The sequence below is a fragment of the Chiloscyllium punctatum genome, chromosome 42 (genome assembly GCF_047496795.1).
Source record: "Chiloscyllium punctatum isolate Juve2018m chromosome 42, sChiPun1.3, whole genome shotgun sequence".
NCBI classification, from domain to species: Eukaryota; Metazoa; Chordata; class Chondrichthyes; order Orectolobiformes; family Hemiscylliidae; genus Chiloscyllium; species Chiloscyllium punctatum.
Genome location: NC_092780.1, coordinates 41,098,986 through 41,119,443, shown reverse-complemented (window position 1 = coordinate 41,119,443; position 20,458 = coordinate 41,098,986). Strand labels below are relative to the sequence as shown.

Sequence of the window (20,458 nt, the reverse complement as noted above, 5' to 3'; positions counted from 1 at the left end):
TATTCATATTTTCATCAGGTTATTGCCTCCCAAGCACAGGCTATGTAATATTTTTATTTTTAAATTGTCAAATGTTCATTTTAAACATCTACAGTCATACCTCAAAATTATTTCCTTTTCCTAGATTAATCTTCTACTTTTCAGAAATCTCAGATTGTATTTTGATTTGATTTTAATATGGTACCACGGGGATCTCATGCACACATCCTGGAAATTATAAACATCTCACACTACTGATTCCTCCATGAAATCCCAATTTCCTGACGTGATGAATTTGTCCTGTAACACTGAATTCTGGAAGCAAACTCTGCACACACCCATTCATTTTAGCATCCCCTCGCAATGATTCCACCTGATACAGCAACACGCGTTATACCCTTTTGTTTTCTAGGACCGTGGCATGACAGACAGAGAGAGGGAAAAAAAAATGCCACCCTGGCGATACTTTGCCTATAAAAGATGACAACCTATCTTTTAAACAAAATTTATAGCAAACTATAATTGAAGCGTTCTCTACAGACGTAATGATATCTGCAGAAGTGATTGCCAATGCCAAGGGTGCATTTGCTCTCGAACGAGGAGTGGAAGCAATGACTTTGTTCTATTTATAACCCATTCAAACATATCTCCTGTGTGGAAAGCAGAGGAGAGTGAAGAGAATGATAAACATAGGTGATTGCTGTCCGACACGCTTACCTCCCTCTCAGAACCGTGTATTTATGCCTCCCTATTAGTGGTTGGTAATTATTTTTTTCCTCACCTTAGGTGGGCTGACGGCTGCAGTCTCCCGGTTCCCGGTGCGTCGGCGGCGCCCGGAGAAAGCTTCCTTTCAGCGGTGGCTGACGAGGCCGCCGCCATTCCCCGCTCTGGACCCTGCCATCCCCAGCACCGTCTACAATCCAAAGCCCAGCTTCTTCTCCCCCCCCCCCCCCCCCCGGCCTTTACCACCACCGCCGCCCCCCACCACCACCCGCCTTGTGTAGATGGATTTTTAAACCGTCCTCCCCGGGAAAGAAAATCTCTCCCTCTCTTGACAAGATTAAATCTCCACAAAAATAAAACAAATTATTCGGTGTCACAGTTCCTTCAAAAATATTTTTTTTCTCTCTCTGGGAGGACACTCTTTCCACCTCACCGTTTCCGCTCGATCTGAATGGGACTGTGACGCCTATCTGTCGCTACCTCCCCATTCCGCAGCCTCCCCCTTCAACACCGAGCAAGCGAACACTCACCATCCGAGTGATGGCCTCACACTCAAGGCGGCCCCGAGCCAGCGCCGCTGTGAAGAGGGGAGGGCGCGAAGGCAAGGCCCCACCTTCGGACCATTCTCAACCAATCATATCGCCCGCTCTCGCAACCTCTCCGTTCCCATTGACGGGCATCGTGTCCAACTAAAGGCCAGTCAGAGCGGGATTTTCCCTAACGGACGGGACCTGCGGCCAATCAGTTCAATGCAAGGTCCGAGTAGCAGCGCAGATGATCGCAGCGCCTCCTAGCAGCAGTATGAAAGAGTCCTTGAAGTTGGAACTGGTGCCAAGTTGAGTTGGAACAGTGTCCAACTGGATACCTACTCAAAATGGTTTCATACTGTGATCTTTAGCAAAGCTCATTGTGGCATTTGGCAAAATGCCAAAAACACTTGCACTTAATTTGGCTCTGCAAACAGCAATATAAAAGCTGGATTGGGAACTTCTGATGGGAACATGTCTGTCACCAGTGATGACTGTGTAGTTTGAGATAATGAATTAAGACTTGCATCAAAATAAAATCACAAATGCACAAGGTGATGAGTTTATTGATTTAGTCAATGTTTTGTTTCAATTATTTATTAATTACGTAAATACAATTAATATTAAAATACTACAAGAATATTGCAATTTTATTGGCAATGAATCCTCACATCTAAAAACTGCCATAGCTAGCTGAAGTAAAACATCACTAAATAATTGCAGGGGCTTTTTTCTAAGTGCACAATATCATAAAGCATGTGATTCTCAGTCATATACAAAAATAAATTAAGAATGTTCTGCAAAATGAATGATTTCCGAGCCCAGAAATCCTAAGTTGAAAATCAATGATTTCAACAAAGTTTCTGTTATAGTACTGTATTATTACACAAACCATGTCTCTGTCAATACTTGTAACAAATGTCCAACTTGTAACAGGTTCATAAATTAAATTCTGTTTGGATTATATGGAATTCCGTAATATTCATGGGGGGGGGGAGGCTAGCGACTTATGACCGAAAATAAGTAATGTATCATTGGATTTCATTCCTTTTCACTGTATCTCACAAGAGTTTTTGTTTGTCATCATGACATTCCAAGACATTGCCAAATAAGCACAATGACTAAACATATTAGGAATGCTCTGCACAATACCAATTTACAAACTACACTTTATTAAAGGGCATTATTGCTTATAGTACATGATGAAGGTATTTACATAAGGCAAGAGGAACAGAAACAGATACCTGAAACAGGTAGCCATAGAAAGAGGAAAGAGCAAACTAAAGGACTTCCTCAAACCAAAAGCAGAAGCTGCATCTCTTCAACTTTTGCTATGTCAGTGATATATTTGCTGAAAACTTGTTAAAATATGATAATTGTAAGAATTGTATTTTATGATAAAAGCAAAGATCAGCAGTCAGCTAGCCAATAGTGGAAACAGACAAGCAAGTGGGAGCTATCAGCAGCAGCAGCCCCCAGCTGTGGGCAACAAGCCTGCTAGCATTTGGTTAGTCTCACGTTCGTTCAGCTATTTCTGGCTGCATCTACCAGTAGTACAATACTGGAGGCTTGAAAGTCAAGGTACAATCATAATAACCTAACAAAAACAGAAACAGGTACAGAAGTACAAGCTTCTATATTTACCAACTGAAATAGCAATAGCAAGGCAGAAAACAAGAATGCTTACTTCTTGTCCTGAGTTGTCCACAATGTGAACTTAGAAGACATGTTTCCAAAAAAAAGGAAATTAATATATCCGTGTTATTTTCTCAAGTAAATCACTTGCCATACTGTTGTTTCATTGTCTTCAGAGCACAACTGATACATTGTATTGGCATTTTTAGACTATGACATTGTCACGCACAAGTGACCATAAATATATCAAGGGCAAGTTAAGCAGTCATGTGGCCCAGGAGCTCCTTATTACTATAATTTTGATTATTGTTGCAGCTCTCATTTTGCTGCTGTCACCAATACTGTCTCTTCTTGTTCTATTCTTTTTACTTTTTTTTATTGTCACTTGTGCATGACAATATCAACCTAAAAATGCCAATGGAATGTATCAGTTCTGCTCTGTAGGCAGTGAAACAAGATAATGGCAAATGATTTACTTGAGAAAATAACACTGAGCATCTCTAAGTTTCCATAAGTACATATAAGATACTAGACTTCATTGTCACTTGGGGGATTGAAAACATCCTAAGCATCTTTAAAAGCAAAGAGATGAATCATCAGAGTTGCTCCTAATATTGTGTCATTAATAAGATCAGGACCATTGGGCATTACTCCCCCTTCATTGATAGTCTGTAATGCAAACAACAAAATAACTGCTGTACTACCATCTTATAACTGTATTGGAGACATTAATTATTAATGTATTAATTTGATTTGGGGATGCTGATGTTGGACTGGGGTATACAAAGTTAAAAATCACACAACACCAGGTTATAGTCCACCAGGTTCATTTGGAAGCACTAGCTTTCAGAGCGCTGTTCCTTCATCCAGTTGTTGTCACAGCCACCTGAAGAAGTGGCAGTGCTCCAAAAGCTTGTGCTTCCAAATAAACCTCTTGGACTAGAACCTGGTGTTGTGTGATTTTTAACCTTGTATTAATTTGGAATTCTTTTTTAAATAGACTTGCTAGAATCTCAGAGAAATAATAGATCGCTTGGGACTCTTTTCCTGAGAGCAAAGAAGGCTGGGAGAGATTGCAGCATATAAAATTGTGAGGGTCAGAAACAGAACAGTTAAGAAAGCAACTTTACCCATTGGTACAGGGAACAATAACCACAGGTCATAGATTTGAAGTAAAGAGCAGAAGATTTAAAGGGGATTTAAGGAAAATCTTTTTCATCCAGAGGATTCAGGGTATCTGGAACTCAGGTGTGTAAAAGATGGTATCCATGATGTGAAGGTGCCAATGTCAGACTAGGGTAAACAAAGTTAAAAATCACACAACACCAGTTTATACTCCAACAGGTTTATTTGGAAGTACAAGCTTTCAGAGCGCTGCTCCTTCATCAGGTAGCTAGTGAGGCACAGGAATTTATAATAAAAAATCAAAGTGTCATACAACAGATGCTATGTATTGAACCAACCTAGACTGCTGTTAAGACTTTAATCACCTAAAATGGGTTGCAGGTTTTGATTCATCAGTATGTAAATCCCTGACTTCTTTAAAGTCAGATTCCCTAGATAACTTAAGATTTTATATGAAAAAAAAGGTGATATCTCAGCTCAGGCAATGCATTAAAGATGTGACGTTAGAGTCTGTGTGTTTTCCAACATTGAGTCAGGCCAGGTCTAATTCCAAACTAGGAATTTATAAAATGTCACATGGACTGTGTGTGTGTGTGTGTGTGTGTGTGTGACACCTTATACATGATCACACTGGCACAGACTCTCTCTCATACACACGCTCTCTGTCTCACTCACACACACATGCACACACACACAAACGCACACCCTCTCATAGGTATATATTCCATCACACTCGCGCGCGTACACACACACACTCTCTTTCTCCTTCATACAGAGGCACACACGTATAAGTCCATGGACATGACAGGCTGAAAGGCCTCTTTTCTTGCTACAAAAAGCTATGACTCTTAGGGGTCATTTTAACTGAGTTCACCAAGTGAGAATTGGCAGGTTTCAGACAGCTGATGCCCAAAATGTAAATTCTCCAACTCCTCAGATGCTGCCTGACCTGCTGTGCTTTTCCAGCACCATACTCTCGACTTTGATCTCCAGCATCTGCAGTCTTCAGTTTCTCCTGGGTTTCAGACAGCTGCCCCTTTTTCAGCCCTCCATTTGTAGTGTGAATCTGAGTAAGATGTGAGAAAAGTTCTCAAAACAAATGTCTGTTTCCCATCCAGCAAGTTACATATATCTTCACAAACGCAAGGAAAATAATTTGTCTGCTGAACATACAACTTATATAAGTTGGATCAAATTAAACCCCCTTATGTTACCCCCACTTCAACAGCACTACTGCATACACGCACTAGCTAATGCACCTGTGCCTTTTCTGGTACTTCAGATAATGTGGAATTGCTCCTCTAAGTGAATACTTCTGCTATCCTTTGATGACCAAATATGATATTAACCAGTGGTGTAGTTCCGAGCCTCAACTCTATACTGATCCTTCAGTGCAGAACTGAGGGATTGCTGCACTACTGGAGCTATTCTCTATCAGATGAAATGGTAAGCGAGATGCAATCCGTTCTCTTCTTTGGGAATTAAAGGTCCCACAGCACTATATTGAAGAAGAACTGTTTTCTGGAGGTTGGCTCTTAGCAAAATTTGCCACCTCCACAACATGCACTTCTATAATGAGTACATTGTACCTTTAAACGTAAGAAGTCTGCACTGAGACAGAACAATAATACAATTAGTCTCTTGGGATATGAGGAGAGGTTGCAGTAACTGCAAATGTTTACACTCGATTATAGAAGGCATGGTAAAAACAATGACTGCAGATGCTGGAAACCAGATTCTGGATTAGTGGTGCTGGAAGAGCATAGCAGTTCAGGCAGTATCCAAGTAGCTTCGAAATAATGATTCCTGATGAAGGGCTTTTGCCCGAAACGTCGAGTTCGAAGCTACTTGGATGCTGCCTGAACTGCTGTGCTCTTCCAGCACCACTAATCCAGAATATAGAAGGCATGGGCTGATCGTAGACGAGCATTCAACATTCTAAGGTTTATATTCAAAATAGTAACATATTTTAGAAGAGAACATAGCCTTGATTTAAGAAATGGGAGGGTAAAAGACAAGTTTGACTTTGGTGAATTCGTGGACTGAAGTGTTGTGAGAACCAGAGTGGTCTGATTATATAGGCAAGTTCAATAGCAGTTTGAGTTCAATATCGAGGGGGGGTGGGGGTGGGGGGGAGGTGCGGGGAGGTGGGAAATGATAGAGGGATGTGGCAGATATTGTGGAATATATTTGTTAAAGTGCCAACTGGCCAGATGGAGTTGAATTATCTTTTCTAGTCCATTGCAAGCCTGTTCCTGTGATCTGGGGCATGACAAAATCTTTCCAACAATATAATGTCAATGTTATCATGACATGCAAAATGGAACTTTAAGGTAAGGGTGCTTTTTTTAAATTGAAATTATTTTCTTTACTGCATCACTAACATTTCCTTGCACTGGTACAGCCTTTTGACTTTTAGTCATGCCCATTTATGCTTTATAGTAGCTCTCCACAGGAATAATCTCACCTAATCTCAAGCTAAGCAATTTCTTCTGGATTCTCAATACCTTCTAAAAGTAATTTAAAGAAATTCATGTGGAGTAATGAATATCCATGAATCTTTGCTGCCACATTATCTGTGGCTCAGTTAGTAGCACTCTTGTCTCTGAGTCAAAAAGTTTTCAAGGGCTATTGAATAGTTCAGGCATATAAATCATTACTGATATTCAAGTGCAGTACTGAAGGTGTGCCTCACTGTTGAAGGACACCATCTGCCTACTTTGGTATGTAAAAGATCCCATAGCACTATTTTGAAAAATAGTAGGAGAGATATCTCTGGACAAAGAAAAGTCATACTGGACCCAATACATTAACCATGTTTTCTCTCTCCACAGATGCTGCCAGAGTTATTGAGGTTCTTCAGCATAGTCTTTTTTTTGCCTGAGATGGCTCAGGGCCTTGGTCAATACATATCCTTTAGTAAACATCACAAAAAGTAGAATATCTGCTCATTAATGCATTAACGTTTGTAAGATTTTGCTTGGGTGTAAATTAGCTGCTGCATTTTCTACATTAGAACAGTAACACCATTTAAAATTTGTTGACTGTAAAGCACTTTGAAACTTTGTTGCTGATGTGAAACCTCATGTAAATGCAAGTAAGAACATTAAAAAATAGATGCAGTAATAAGCAAGCTTGCCCCTCTAGCCAGCTCTGCCATTTAGTAAGATCATGGCTGATCTGATTGTGGTTTAACTCCATCTTGCTGCCGACTCCACCAGTCACCAACCCACCCTCACCCCATAACTTTTGAGTCCCTGGCAGACCAAACATCTGTCTAATTCAGCCTTGAATTATCCAGTATGTACTGCTCTTCCAGGTTGATAATTCCAAAGATTGGTGATAGAGACAAGAAAATCCTTTGCATTTCCAACTTAAATGAATTAAATCCTTATTTTGAAACTTATCCCCCTAGTTCTCGATTTCCCTATCAGAATATAATATCCTCACAGCATCTACCCTATGAAACCGCCTTGGGAAGCAAATGTTTCAAAAACATCACCTCTCATTCATCCAATGAGTACTGGCCCAGTCTCTTGGACATTTTTTAAGAAGACCATCTCTTCATCCCAGGAACAAATTTAATAAATTCTAGATGTTGTCTCACCAATTCTGGTACAGTTTTAACAAGTTGTCACTGCTGTTATATACCAACCTTATTGAAATAAAGGTCACGTTCCATTTGTTTTCCTAATACATTATTTTGCCTGCTTGCTAACTTCTTATGATCCACGTACAAGGACACCAAGACTCTTTAGATTAGATTACTTACAGTGTGGAAACAGGCCCTTCGGCCCAACAAGTCCACTCCGACCCACCGAAGCGCAACCCACCCAGACCCATTCCCCTAACACTGTGGGCAATTTAGCATGGCCAATTCACCTAACCTGCACATCTTTGGACTGTGGGAGGAAACCGGAGCACCCAGGGGAAACCAACGCAGACGCGGGGAGAATGTGCAAACTCCACACAGTCAGTCGCCTGAGGCGGGAATTGAACCTGGGTCTCTGGCACTGTGAGGCAGCAGTGCTAACCACTGTGCTACCGTGCCGCTTCTGTTCAGTAGCTGCTTTAGTCTCTCTCCTTTTAAAGAATAATATTCTGATTTTTTTTATTGCTAAAGTGGACATCACATTTTCCCATATTATACTTCATCTGTCAATGTTTGCTTATTGACAACTTCTTTGAATCCTCCTTACAACTTGCTTCCTTATGTATCGTCACAGATTTGGCTACAGTGTCTTTGGTTCTTTCACCCAGATGCTAATATCATAGAATCCCTACAATGTGGAAGCAAACCATTCAGCCCATCTAGTCCATACAACCCTCTGAAGAGGATCCCACCCAGATCCACTTCCCTACCCCATCCCTCCATTTCTCATGGCTAATCCATCTAGGCTGCACCCCCCTCGATAATTTAGCATGGCCAATCAACATAACCCACACATCTTTAGACTGTGGAGGAAACCCAAGCAGACATAGGGAGAATGAGCAAACGTCACACAGACAGACGCTCGAGGGTGGAATTTAACCCAGGTCCTTGGTGCTGTGAGGCAGGAATGCTAACCACTGAGCCACCGTGCTGCCCTAAATATAGAATGTAAATAGTTAAAGTCCCATTAGTGGCTCCTGTGGCTCTGCACAGATACAGTTTGGAACCTAAAATTATCCAATTTGATCCAACTCTTCTTCTGTTTATTAGTAAAACTTCAAACGTGCTAATTCACATGTTCACCAAGTATGCCCAAAGCTTGATCAGTGAACTGTAAATTATAAAGCTTCCTTGCCCTCCTTTTAGTTTTGAATCCAATTTAAAAATAACTAGAACCGAAGCTTTAGTTATTAAGTAAGATTGATGATTAGTTTATTATACAACTACTGTTAACATTTAGTAAGTACAAGTATAATGCAGTTATTAAATAAAGCACAGATACAAAGATTAAGTATAGAGACAGATAAAAAAAACTTCTAAAGTTGAAAGTTAGTTCATTTCATTATCATTGCAAGCCTCTTTACTTTCTTAAAAATGTCTCCTTCGAAGCTGAAGGAGTTGAATACTTTAAAGTCAGAATGAAGCAACCTGTTTAGCTTCCACGGTTGAATTGGCTGTGCAGGTAAATTCTGTAGATAATTCAGACTTTGAGAGAGAGATTTCATGTTCCTCATTAGTTCTAGGGCACAGCACTTGAAAATTCATTTGGCAGAACTGAGTGTGATTTCTGAAAAACCTTTCTCTTGAGCTGAAAGTTTTCTCTCCCTTAATGTTTGGGGCTGGGCAATAAAAGCTGGCATAGCCAGTACTGCCCAGATCTAGAGAATTGAATTGAATTGAATTGAATTTATTGTCACATGTACCGAGGCACAGTGAAAAGATTTGTCTTGTGAGCAATACAGGCAGATCACATAGTTAAGTAGCATAGATAAGTGAATAACAAGTAAACAGCAGCAAAAACAAAAACACTGGTACAGGCGAATGTTATGAGTTTGTTAGTCCATTCAGTGTTCTAACAACTGTAGGGTAGAAACTGTTTCGAAACCAGCTGGTGCGTGTGTTCAGGCTTCTGTACCTTCTCCCTGATGGTAGAGGTTGTAGAAAAACATTTTTCTACAATGGATGGATCTTTGAGAATGCTGGCAGCCTTTCCTTAACAGTGAGTTTGGTAGATGGATTCTATAGATGAGAGATTGGCCTTTGTGATTGTCCGGGTCGAGTTCACCACTCTCTGTAACCGACTCCGATCTTGAATGGTACAGTTGCCATACCAGGTAGTGATATATCCAGACAGAATGTTCTTAATGGTGCACCTATAAAAGCTGACAAGGGCATTCATCATCATGCCAAATTTCCTCAGCTGCCTGAGGAAGAAGAGATGTCATTAGGCCTTTGTAACCAGTGTGTCCACATGAAGAGTCCAAGAAAGCTTGTTGTGGATGACCACTCCCAGGAGCTTAACATTCTCCACTCGTTCCACCTCTGAGCTGTTAATGTGTTGGGGGTGGGGGGGGGGGGGCGGGGGAGAGGGGGTGGGGGGAGGTGCATGAGTAACATCCTACCGAAGGTCAATAATGAATTCTGTGGTTTTGCCAGTATTGAGAGCTAGGTTGTTCTCAGTACACCATTTTTCCAGGTCTTCGACCTCCCGTCTGTAGTCTGTTTCGTCGCCATCTGAGATTTGGCCAAATATGATGGTGTCATCAGCGAACTTCTAAGTGGCATTAGTCTGGTATTTGGCAATGCAGTCATGGGTATACAGTGAGTACAGTAGGGGGCTGAGTACACACCCTTGAGGGGCGTCCAGTATTGAGTGTTAGTGAGGGTGAAATATTGTCCCCAACCTTCACTGATTGTGACCTGTGGGTCAGGAAACTGAGGATCCAGTTGCAGAGAGTGGGGCTTGGTCCAAGATCACTAAGTTTAGTAATCAGTCTCGAGGGGATAATAGTGTTGAAGGCTGAACTATAGTCAATGAGTAGGATTCTTACGCACCTGTTCTTGGTGTCAAGATGTTCTAGTGAGGAATGAAGGACAAGTGATCTGGCATCTGACGTGGATCTGTTGGTCCAATAGGCAAATTGGAGTGGGTCAGGTGTAGTGGGGAGGCTGGAGTTGATTAATGCCATGACCAGCCTTTCAAAGCACTTCATGACCACCGAAGTTAGGGCCACTGAGTGGAAGTCATTGAGACATGCTGTATGAGCCTTCTTAGACTCAAGAAGAAAGTGAGGACTGCAGATGCTGGAGATCAGAGTAGAAAAATGTGTTGCTGGAAAAGTGCAGCAGGTCAGGCAGCATCCAAGGAGCACGAGAATTCAGGAATGAGGAGGGTGTGCCAAGCAGGTTAAGATAAAAGGGAGGGGGGAGGAACTTGGGGGAGGGGCGTTGGGAATGCGATAGATGGAAGGAGGTTAAGGTGAGGGTGATAGACCGGAGAGGGGGTGGGGGCGGAGAGGTTGGGAAGAAGATTGCAGATCAAGAAGGCGGTGCTGAGTCCAGGGATTGGGACTGAGATAAGGTGGGGGGAGGGAAAATGAAGAAGGTGTAGAAATCTGCATTCATCCCTTGTGGTTGGAGGGTTCCTAGGCAAAAGATGAGGCGTTCTTCCTCCAGGCGTCGTGCTGCTATGGTCTGGCGATGGAGGAGGCCAAGGACCTGCATGTCCTTGGCGGAGTGGGAGGGGGAGTTAAAGTGTTCAGCCACAGGGCGGTTGGGTTGGTTGGTGCAGGTGTCCCAGAGGTATTCTCTGAAACGTTCCGCAAGTAGGCGGCCTGTCTCCCTAATGTAGAGGAGGCCATATCAGGTGCAGCGGATGCAGTAAATGATGTGTGTGGAGGTGCAGGTGAATTTGTGATGGGTATGGAAGGATCCCTTGGGGCCTTGGAGGGAAGAGAGGGGGGAGGTGTGGGCACCAGTTTTGCATTTCTTGCAGTTGCAGGGGAAAGTGCCGGGAGTGGAGGTTGGGTTGGTGGGGGGGTGTGGACCTGACGAGGGAGTCGCGGAGGGAATGGTCTTTCCGAAACGCTGATAGGGGAGGGGAGGGAAATATGTCCCTGGTGGTGGGGTCTGTTTGGAAGTGGCAGAAATGATGAAGGATGATACGATGTATCACCCCACCAACCTCCAGATACATCCAGAAAGATAATTGAAATGTGGGCGTAACTGTACTTGTAAGGGGATATGCGGTACAGCATGGATGGGAATAGGGGAATGTGGGAGGGGGTGTTTGTTCAGGAGTATCCTCGCTTCAAATGGGCCAGTGTAAAGTCACACCTAATATGTCACCTCATATGTTTGGGCAACAAAGTTGGGCAGGTGCAGGCTTATATGAATAGGTTGGGTTGGGTTGGGGCTTGGGGAGGTGTGAAACCAATAGAATGTAAAACCAGGGGAATGGCTATCAGGAATTGGATCTCGATGCTCACTGCCTCTCCGACACCTTGGAAGAGTAAGCTGGGGATGAGTTGGCTGAGCAGCACCCACTGTCACCTCCCATTGTGCTGAAATTCCAAAGTGTGCAGTGGGAAGGAAAATGGCTGTGACCACCCCAGAGCAGGTGGGGTAAATGGCTCAACCTGTGAGGGAGGGGGCTGCAGGACCTACTGATGTGACATTATCCACAAACCCAGGCACTGTACAGGACACAGACCAGCAGGGTCCCTCATCTCTGTGTTGGCTTACCCATCTGCGGCATACCTCCCTGTCCCAGACATCATTGACCACTTTATTCACATAGCACTTTAGGATACAGAGGACAAAGAAAAAAAGGAATGTTTTAGGATGAGAGGCAATGGTGTCAGCAGTAAGCATAACCCTATTTGCAACTTGTTCATTTTCTTCCTCGTGCTGCAGCAGGTTGGTAACACAGGTGCAGTTATATTCAGGGCTTGACAGAGAGTCAACCAAACAGATGTAGTATAAAACAATCTAACTTATACAAACCTGCTACTTCACATACAATGCAAAGTCATCTCTGCCTTCAAAGTATTCTCAATAGGTTTTCTTCCTTCTCTACCTCCCGTTATGTCTCAGTATCACTCCTCGTTCTGCCGCTGAGCTAGAGGGCGACTGCTTGGTTTAACTGGGGATCCTGGGGGTGTTTGTATCCAGAAAGTTCAGACATACTAGACATCTTCCTGCTATTGACAAGTAGACCATCCAGTTTCAGATGCCAAAGTAGGAGGGGACTAGGCAGGATGGGGATGGAAGGCCCAACCTGGGTGTAATTTCTTCTCTGGCCATGTGCCACTTGGCATCTCACTGTCTCCTTGTGATTGAAGGGCTCCAGGTTCCCTGTGCCTTTGTCACAACCTTTGGTCCTCCATTAGCTGGAACAATGGAGTGCAGGTGTATGCCACTCCAGATGTCCCTGAAGAGCTAGACCTGGCTTGCTTAGACAATTTCCTGCTTGACATAGTATCACAAAGCTGGTCTTTTTCTCAAAGCTGTTTCCTTTTTCTCAAAGTTGCTGTGTCCTTGATTTTTTCCAGAGGGGTCATTAAAATAGCCCAGGCTCTGAAACAACTGAGTTGGTGCAGAGATGAATGTTTTATTGGGGCCCTTTTTGTTTACCCCTAAACAGATGATACCCCAGGCCTGTTTTAGAAATAACTTGTATAGTGAAAGGGGAGAGTCCTGTCCTGGCAGCTGAGTCTTTTGGTTCAGTTACAGCAGGCGATGTGTGAAAAGCTGCTGGACCTTTCTCTCTCTCTCTCTCTCTTTGTAAACTATAATCCTTTATTTGATCCTACCTTCTATGCTAAGGGACATGTGTACGGGGACTGTTGCATATATTTTCAGAACAGCATCAGTAAGTCATGTTTGAATAGAATAAGTTATCGAGTATTCTATTTTCTGTTCTTTGTGTTTCATTCCATAATTTTATAAACAAATTTTGTTTGTTTAAAACTTGGCAGTTGACCCAGCTAATTTACATTGAAAATATCAACTATACACCTAGCTAAACAAATAGCAAAGTTACAGTCTGGGTACCTGCTTAAAGAGGTTTTGAGGGGTCCGGCCTCGTCCATAACGGCAGCTGGGAGTCATTGTGTCACACATGGTAGGTGCACTCTGGGGCCTCTGGGCAATGAGGGTCATTATATTCACACATCCTTCTGCTGCTCCTATGCGTGAAGTTTCTGATTGCTGACACTGTCGAGCCATCTCTTGCCTGGAAAGGCGTGAAGAAGATCATTGATCCTCTTACAGTACTACTGAAAGCATTCTGCCACACAGTTCAGTCTGCATCATCCTGGGTGGTGGCCTTGGACCAAACTGTCAGCTTTGGTGGTGTGGCCACCTCTGCAGTTTCTCTGGGGAAAGGATGCCTTTCTTATCCACCATCCCATCTACAAGGACCTTAGGTCCCTGAAGGAGAATTGCAGCATCATTTTCCCATTCTTCAACATTTTCACATTGTGTCTGTCATTGAGTGGAGTAGCTCGGAATGCCAGTGCTTAGCTGCAAAAGCAGTGGCCTTTTAAATATGATGTGGGTACCCCAGATGCCAGTCTTTTGGCAGACATGCAGTGAGTGCTAAGTTATTCTGGCAATGGTGCATGATAAAAAAAATTTGACAAAACTTGCAATTAGCCAAAAAAAGTAAGATTCAGCCTGAGATATCAATGTCTCATCCTGAAATATAATCCTTCTGACAATGCAGCTCTCTAACAATACTGCAGTGTGAGTGACAGCTTTGATTTTACAATTAATGATATTGGAAATTATTCCAGTAATTTTAAGACAGTAATCTAATATCAGTATTGAAATTATTGCTACAAATAGAGGTGGCACAGTGGCTCAGTGGTTATCAGTGCTACCTCACAATGCCAGGGTCCTGGGTGACTGTCTGTGTGGAATTTGCAGATTCCCTCTGTGTTACCATGTGTTTCCTTTGGGTGTTCTGGTTTCCTCCCACAATCCAAAGATGTACAGGTCAGGTGAATTGGCCATGCTTAATTGCCCATAGTTGGAGGTGTATTAGCCAGGGTTAAATGTAGGCGAATGGGTCTTTGGAGGTTTGGTGCGGACTTGTTGGGCTGAAGGGTCTGTTTCCATACTGTAGGGAATCTAATCTAAACCTGCTTGAGTCTCTCATGGTTTCTGGCACTGTCTGAGCTGCTTAATTGAATTTGAACTGCAATGGTTTTATATTCTTATTATGGAAGCAGTGAAACCATACAAATATTCAAAGGTCTGGTAAATATAAAGCAGCATGGCACTGTGAATAATGGCTCAACTAAAGGTTATTGCTTTTGCACTCATTCCCAGGTGTCCATTATTTTTCATATGAAGAACAGAAAACGATAAATCTGCACAATTGAGCCTGTTATTTTCCAGTGTGGCTGTTGCTGGTGAATCTGGTTGGAATAGAAAATTGCCAGTAGACTAAGTGTTATTATTTGCTGAAGGGTTGCAGAAGCTGCCACTATGCATGAATATATTTTCCTGTTGGGAAATACCACTTGTTTTAATAAACTGATTTAATGTCAACAAGCAAATGTGTGAATTAATGTCAAAGTATTTAGTTGGCAAAACGGACAAAGTGCCAAGCACCATGATAAATGTACACTATTACATGGCACAGTGGCACAGTGGTTACTGCTGCTGCCTCACAGAACCAGGGAGCCAGGTTCAATTCCAGCCTTAATCAACTGTCTATGTGGAGTTTGCACATTCTCCTCATGTCTGTGGGGGTTTGTTCTAGGTGCTCCAGTTTCCTCTCACAATCCAAAGATGTGCAGGTTAGGTGAACTGGCCATGCGAAATTGCCCATGGTGTTCAGGGATACGTAGGTTGGGGGTAAATATAAGATAGTAGGAGAATGGGTCTGAGTGGGTTACTCTTCGGAGGGTCAGTGTGGACTTGTTGGGCCTAAGGGCCTGTTTCTACACTGTAAGGGATTTTATTCTATTCGTCCTTTAACACTCCTCAGAAGCTAGTGAGTATTTTAGTCAATATAAGGAATGAAACATTCTAAAATCAAAATATTAGCAGTTTCTCAAGTGAACAAAGTCACTTGTACTGAACTGGCCTTGTCCTTGCGGAGTTCAGAATGGAGTAACAACAGGACCTTTCTCATAAGAAATAAGAGCCTTTGGTTCCCCAATGTGACAGGGAAAGGAACAAAGGAAGACTTTCCAAAAGTTCCCAGATTCTGGAAAAGCTCCAATGAATCAGAAAACTGCAATTTAATGTCTTTACTTAATAGAGAAGAGAGACAAAAAATTAGAAAAGTATAGGTCAGTCAGCCTAATGTCTATTTTTGGGAAAGTGCCAGAATACATTATTAAAGAAATAATAACTGTAGGAATGAAAGCTTATAATATAATCAGTCAGGGTCAACAATTCCAGCATAATTGACTTTGATTTGTGAAACAATGATTTATCAAAAGTTATTAAACCTTAAGTTTGATTTGTATACAGCTGTGAGATTTAATTTTCGAACCAAAACTGCCCAGGAAGATCTGGGACAGAAAAACCTCAAAACTGAGGCTGGAAGAAGACCGCAGGCTAGGCAGCATTAGGAGATGGAGAAGTCAATGTTTCAGGTATAACCCTTCTTCAGGAATGGAGGTAGGGGCAGGGGGAGCTGCAGATAAAGGTGGCGGGGGGGGGGGGTTGGGTGGGAGAGGGCAGAAAGGTGAAGTAGTGATAGGTGAACATAGGTGGTGGGTACAACCAGGTAGGTCAATGGAAGGAATGAATCCAGTTGGTAGATGGAAGGAAGGGTCAGTAAGTGGAATGGAAGGGGGGAGGCGGGTCTTAAAAGGGAGTCAGGGCTGGGAGTAGGTTGTTTGAAATTGGAGAATTTAGTGTTGAGGCTGAGGATGGGCATGTCAGAAAGAGAGTGGGAAGGGGAATTGAAATGGGTGGTGCCCAGGAGGTCAGGCTGGCCCTTACCAGCCTGGCTGAGATGCTCAGTGAAACATTCCCTTAGTTTATGTTTGGTCCCACCGATGTAGAGAAGACCATATTGTGAGCACTGGATGCAGTAAAATAGGTCGGAGGAGATGCAGGTGAATGTCTGTTTCAGGGCAAGGTACCAAGGGCTGGGACGTTGGTGGGGAGTGTGACATAAACCAAGGAGTGACAAAGGGAATGGTTCTTCTGGAAGGCAGAGAGGGAAGGGAAGGTCTTGTTGGTGGTGGGGTCTAATCGGATTTGGCAGAGGTGTTTGAGGATGACACGTAGGATGTGGAGGTGGAAAGTGAGGACAAATGGGACCCTGCCTTTATTGTGTTTAGAGGAAATGAGGGTTTAGGATAGTAGAGCGGGGAATGGAGGAGGTGTGGTGGAGGGCTACCTGGAAGACAGAGGGGAGAAAAGAATGTTATTTAAAATAGGTGGACATCTGGGATGCTTGGGAGACCGTTTGCTTCATCATTCTTTGGTTCAGTCCATACTACCCACCAAACCCCACCCTGTGCCCCCTTCCCCTGTACCTTCTCCGTAACCGTAAAAGATGCAAAATCTGCCGGCACACCACCTCCTTCATCTCCATCCAGGGCTCCAAACAGTCCTTCCAGATGAAACAGAGGTTCATCTGTATCTCTCCAATCTAGTTTACTGAATCCGGTGCTCCCGATGTTGTCTTCTCCATAATGGTGAGATCAACAATAAACTAAGGGAACGTTTCGCCCAGCATCTCAGCCAGACCAGTTAGGACTAGTCTGACCTCCCAGTCACCACCCATTTCAATTCCCATTTCCACTCCCTTTCCGACATGTCCATCCTCAGCGTCTTCCATTACCATAGTGAATCAGAATGCAAATTGAAGGAACAATACCTTACCTTCCACCTGGGCAGCCTACAGCCTGGAGGACTCAAACAAAGAGTTCTCCAATTTCAAATAGCCTTCCCACCCATCCCCCGACTCCCTTTCCAGGCCCTGCACCTCCCTTCCAGCTATCAACCAGATTCATTCCTCCCATCGACCAACCGAATTGTACCATCCACTTGAGTTCACCTATCGCTTCCTCACCATTCTGCCCCTCTCTCCACTCAAAACCCTTCTCTCCCCTTTATGCGCAGCTCCCCCTACCACACCTCCATTCCTGAAGAAGGTTTATACCCAAAACATTGACCCACGCCGAGCTTGCTGTGTTCTTCCAGTCTCCTGCTTGTCCAAGTTTGACTGTGTAGCTGTAAAGACATATAATAAACTGTTTCTGGTTCAAATTTCTACAGGCTTACTTCATGGTCTTTTTATAATTTATAATTAGACCCAAACATAGCAGAAACCTGCTTTGCTACTTGACAAAGCAGAAAAATGCAATGAGCCACTCCTGACATTGAGATAGGCCTCATGGGACATCTTGTGTGATTCGTCCAGAAATCCCACCATTGCACACATTGCTCAAATCCCTATAATATTGTACTCAAAGGCCCCGCACTCTCGGGTTGATTAAAAGTGCACTAGAATTCCCTCTGGTACCCTGGCCAATCTTTTACACTAAAATAGAGTAGAAACCTCATGGGTAGAATATTGTTTTTTTACATCTGTTCCTGGTATGGTGGATTCCACTTCTCTCTTTATAGATGAAATTAGAGGCAAGCTAAATAAGTATGTGAAGGAGAAGGAATTATGCACTTGTGCTGATGGAATTACATGCAGAACAACATTCTAGTGCATGAATGCAGGTATCAACCTGATAGGTGGAATGACCTGATTTTGAGTTGTCTGTTCTACATAGTCCTTTGCAAAATGGAAATACAAAAATTAAATGCTAGGAATAGTTAGAAATACAGTGACAATCTGTGAAGAGAAACTAAAGTCAAGATTTCAGATCAATGACTTTTCATTAAAACTAGAAATAAGCAGAATGTGTAGGCTTTAGAAAGAACAGAAGCAGGAAAGGATGAGGAGAGGAAAGGCCTGAAAGGAAGATCTTTGATAGGGTGATACACAGGGGAGATTGAAATGCAAAAATGGGGAAAAGCAGGAAGAGATTGCAATGGAACAAGTAAAGGTACAAAGAATTAGTCCAAAGAAGGAGTAAATGGCAACAGCACAATTATTACCAGTATCTACTGCAGAAAGCAAAAGGGGCAATGATTGTAATTTACAGTTGTTGGACTCAATGTTAAGAACATGAGAACAAAAGAAATAGAAGGAGTAGGTCATCTTTAACTCTATTCCATCAGTTTGGGACTTTGGGGTGACACGCTGGCTCAGTGGTTAGCACTGCTGCCTCACAGCAACAGAGACCTGGGTTCAATTCCTGCACTGGTTGACTGTCTGTGTGGAGTTTGCACATTCTCCCTGTGTCTGTGTGGGTTTCCTCCGAGTGCTCCTGTTTCCTCCCATAACCCAACGATGTGCTGGTCAGGTGAATTGGCCATGCTAAAGTGCACATAGTGCTAGGTATGTTCATCAGGGGTAAATATAGGGTAGGGGAATGGGTCTGAGTGGGTTACTCTTCAGATGGTTGGTATTGACTTGTTGGGCTGAAGGGCCTGTGTCCATACTGTAGGGAATCTAATCATTTATGGATGATCTTCAAAACCACATCCACTGCTCTGCCTTGTCCCCAAATTCCTTAATTAATTTAATTCCCAAAATTCTGTTGATCTCAAGCATTAGTAATGAACATTAAGCAGCCATAGTTCTGTGAGGTAGCGAATTCCAAAAATTCACACCTCTCTAGAAGATTGCAAAGTGTCTAACTGAAGGATGAGGTATTGTTAGCAGACTTCTGGAGTATAGGTATACCATCAAAACTCAGGTTGTTAGGGCAATGCCAAAAACTCATTTGTGATTCACTCACTAGTGCCTTTTTTCAGCAATAAAAAGTAAATTATGTAAATGATGCAATTGTCTTCACAGGCTCAGACTACATCTGAGAAAGGTCTCTTACATCAGTGCTCAACACACATTTTGAATTGACCATCTCCTGCTCTCCAAATCCTTTATGCTCAAGAGAGCTTAGAAAGCAAAGCACACTGGATTCCATTCTACAACTGTAATTTAACCTTGGCCTTAGCCTTACATGAGATGCAGACTGGACATTAAGCCAAGGCTGTATTTTTAGGTGTTTATCCAATTTTTCAGCCTTCTCCTTGGTATTCAATATTTGTTTGTAGTGAATTAAATGTATAGATTGTAGCATGTCCTGAAATTGGAACAGTCAGCTCTTCATCAAAAAGAGATAAGATTACGATTTCCCTTTCCCTCATATTTGCTATAATTATGTAAATCTATACAGATAGATGCTGGATAATTTCACTAGCTAATTCATCTTAAAGCATTTGAAAACTTTCCCTTTTCACTTTAAACAAGTAATCAATCTGATTCTATTAGCTTTATTTCTGGCATTATCTTGGATCATCTTCAAATTTATAGACAATTCCTATGTGAAGGGGTAAATATAGGGAAATCGGTCTGGTTGGGTTGCGCTTCGGCGGGTTGATGTGGACTTTTTGGGCCGAAGGGCCTGTTTCCACACTGTAAGTAATCTAATCTAATCTAATCTAATCTACTGTATTTACCAAAACACACATACCCAGGGCAAGCTTAATTTGGTAAATAATACAAATCAAAACATATGATATAATACAGAAAATGGAAACCAGAATGTATTATAAAGAAACCTGAGTGTACTTTATTACCATGCAATTCATTAATTTAAAAGATTCTCATATTCTCCCTTTACCAGAGGGATCTTGTGGTAATTCTCACAAAGTACTATTGCTCCCTAGTCCTTAATTAGCTCAAACCAAATGGAACAGTTCCCTTCACTTTACCGTAACTTTCAATCCTTCTGATCAATGTGTTTACTCTTGTTGCGAATGTGAAGTTTCATAAAAGTTTTCAACTTTTAACCCAGCTTTTGGAGTAATGAATAGAGTCATATGATTTGTTATACATTCTGTCCCACAATAAACTTGTGTGTCTTGGTTGCCATGTGGACCAGGGGCCAGGTCAAATGCTATTTGCACCAGATTTAACATCTGAAAACAAACGCAGAAG

At 42.5% G+C, this 20,458-nt stretch overlaps 1 protein-coding gene across 12 annotated transcripts in view; it reads right to left on the bottom strand.

The window, feature by feature from the left end:
- LOC140465920 (protein TANC2-like) overlaps positions 1 to 20,458 on the bottom strand; it is a 1,065,959-nt gene that overhangs the window by 1,035,456 nt on the left and 10,045 nt on the right. For 6 of the 12 annotated variants that reach the window (XM_072561866.1, XM_072561865.1, XM_072561857.1 and 3 more), the window contains exon 1: positions 761 to 911. The exons of 1 other annotated variant lie outside the window; for it this stretch is intronic. The gene's annotated coding sequence lies outside the window, so the exon portion shown is untranslated. Of the gene's footprint in view, positions 1 to 760; positions 920 to 1,135; positions 1,279 to 20,458 lie in introns of those variants that run through there. 5 more of the 12 variants (XM_072561863.1, XM_072561859.1, XM_072561862.1 and 2 more) reach the window with 5 other exon arrangements.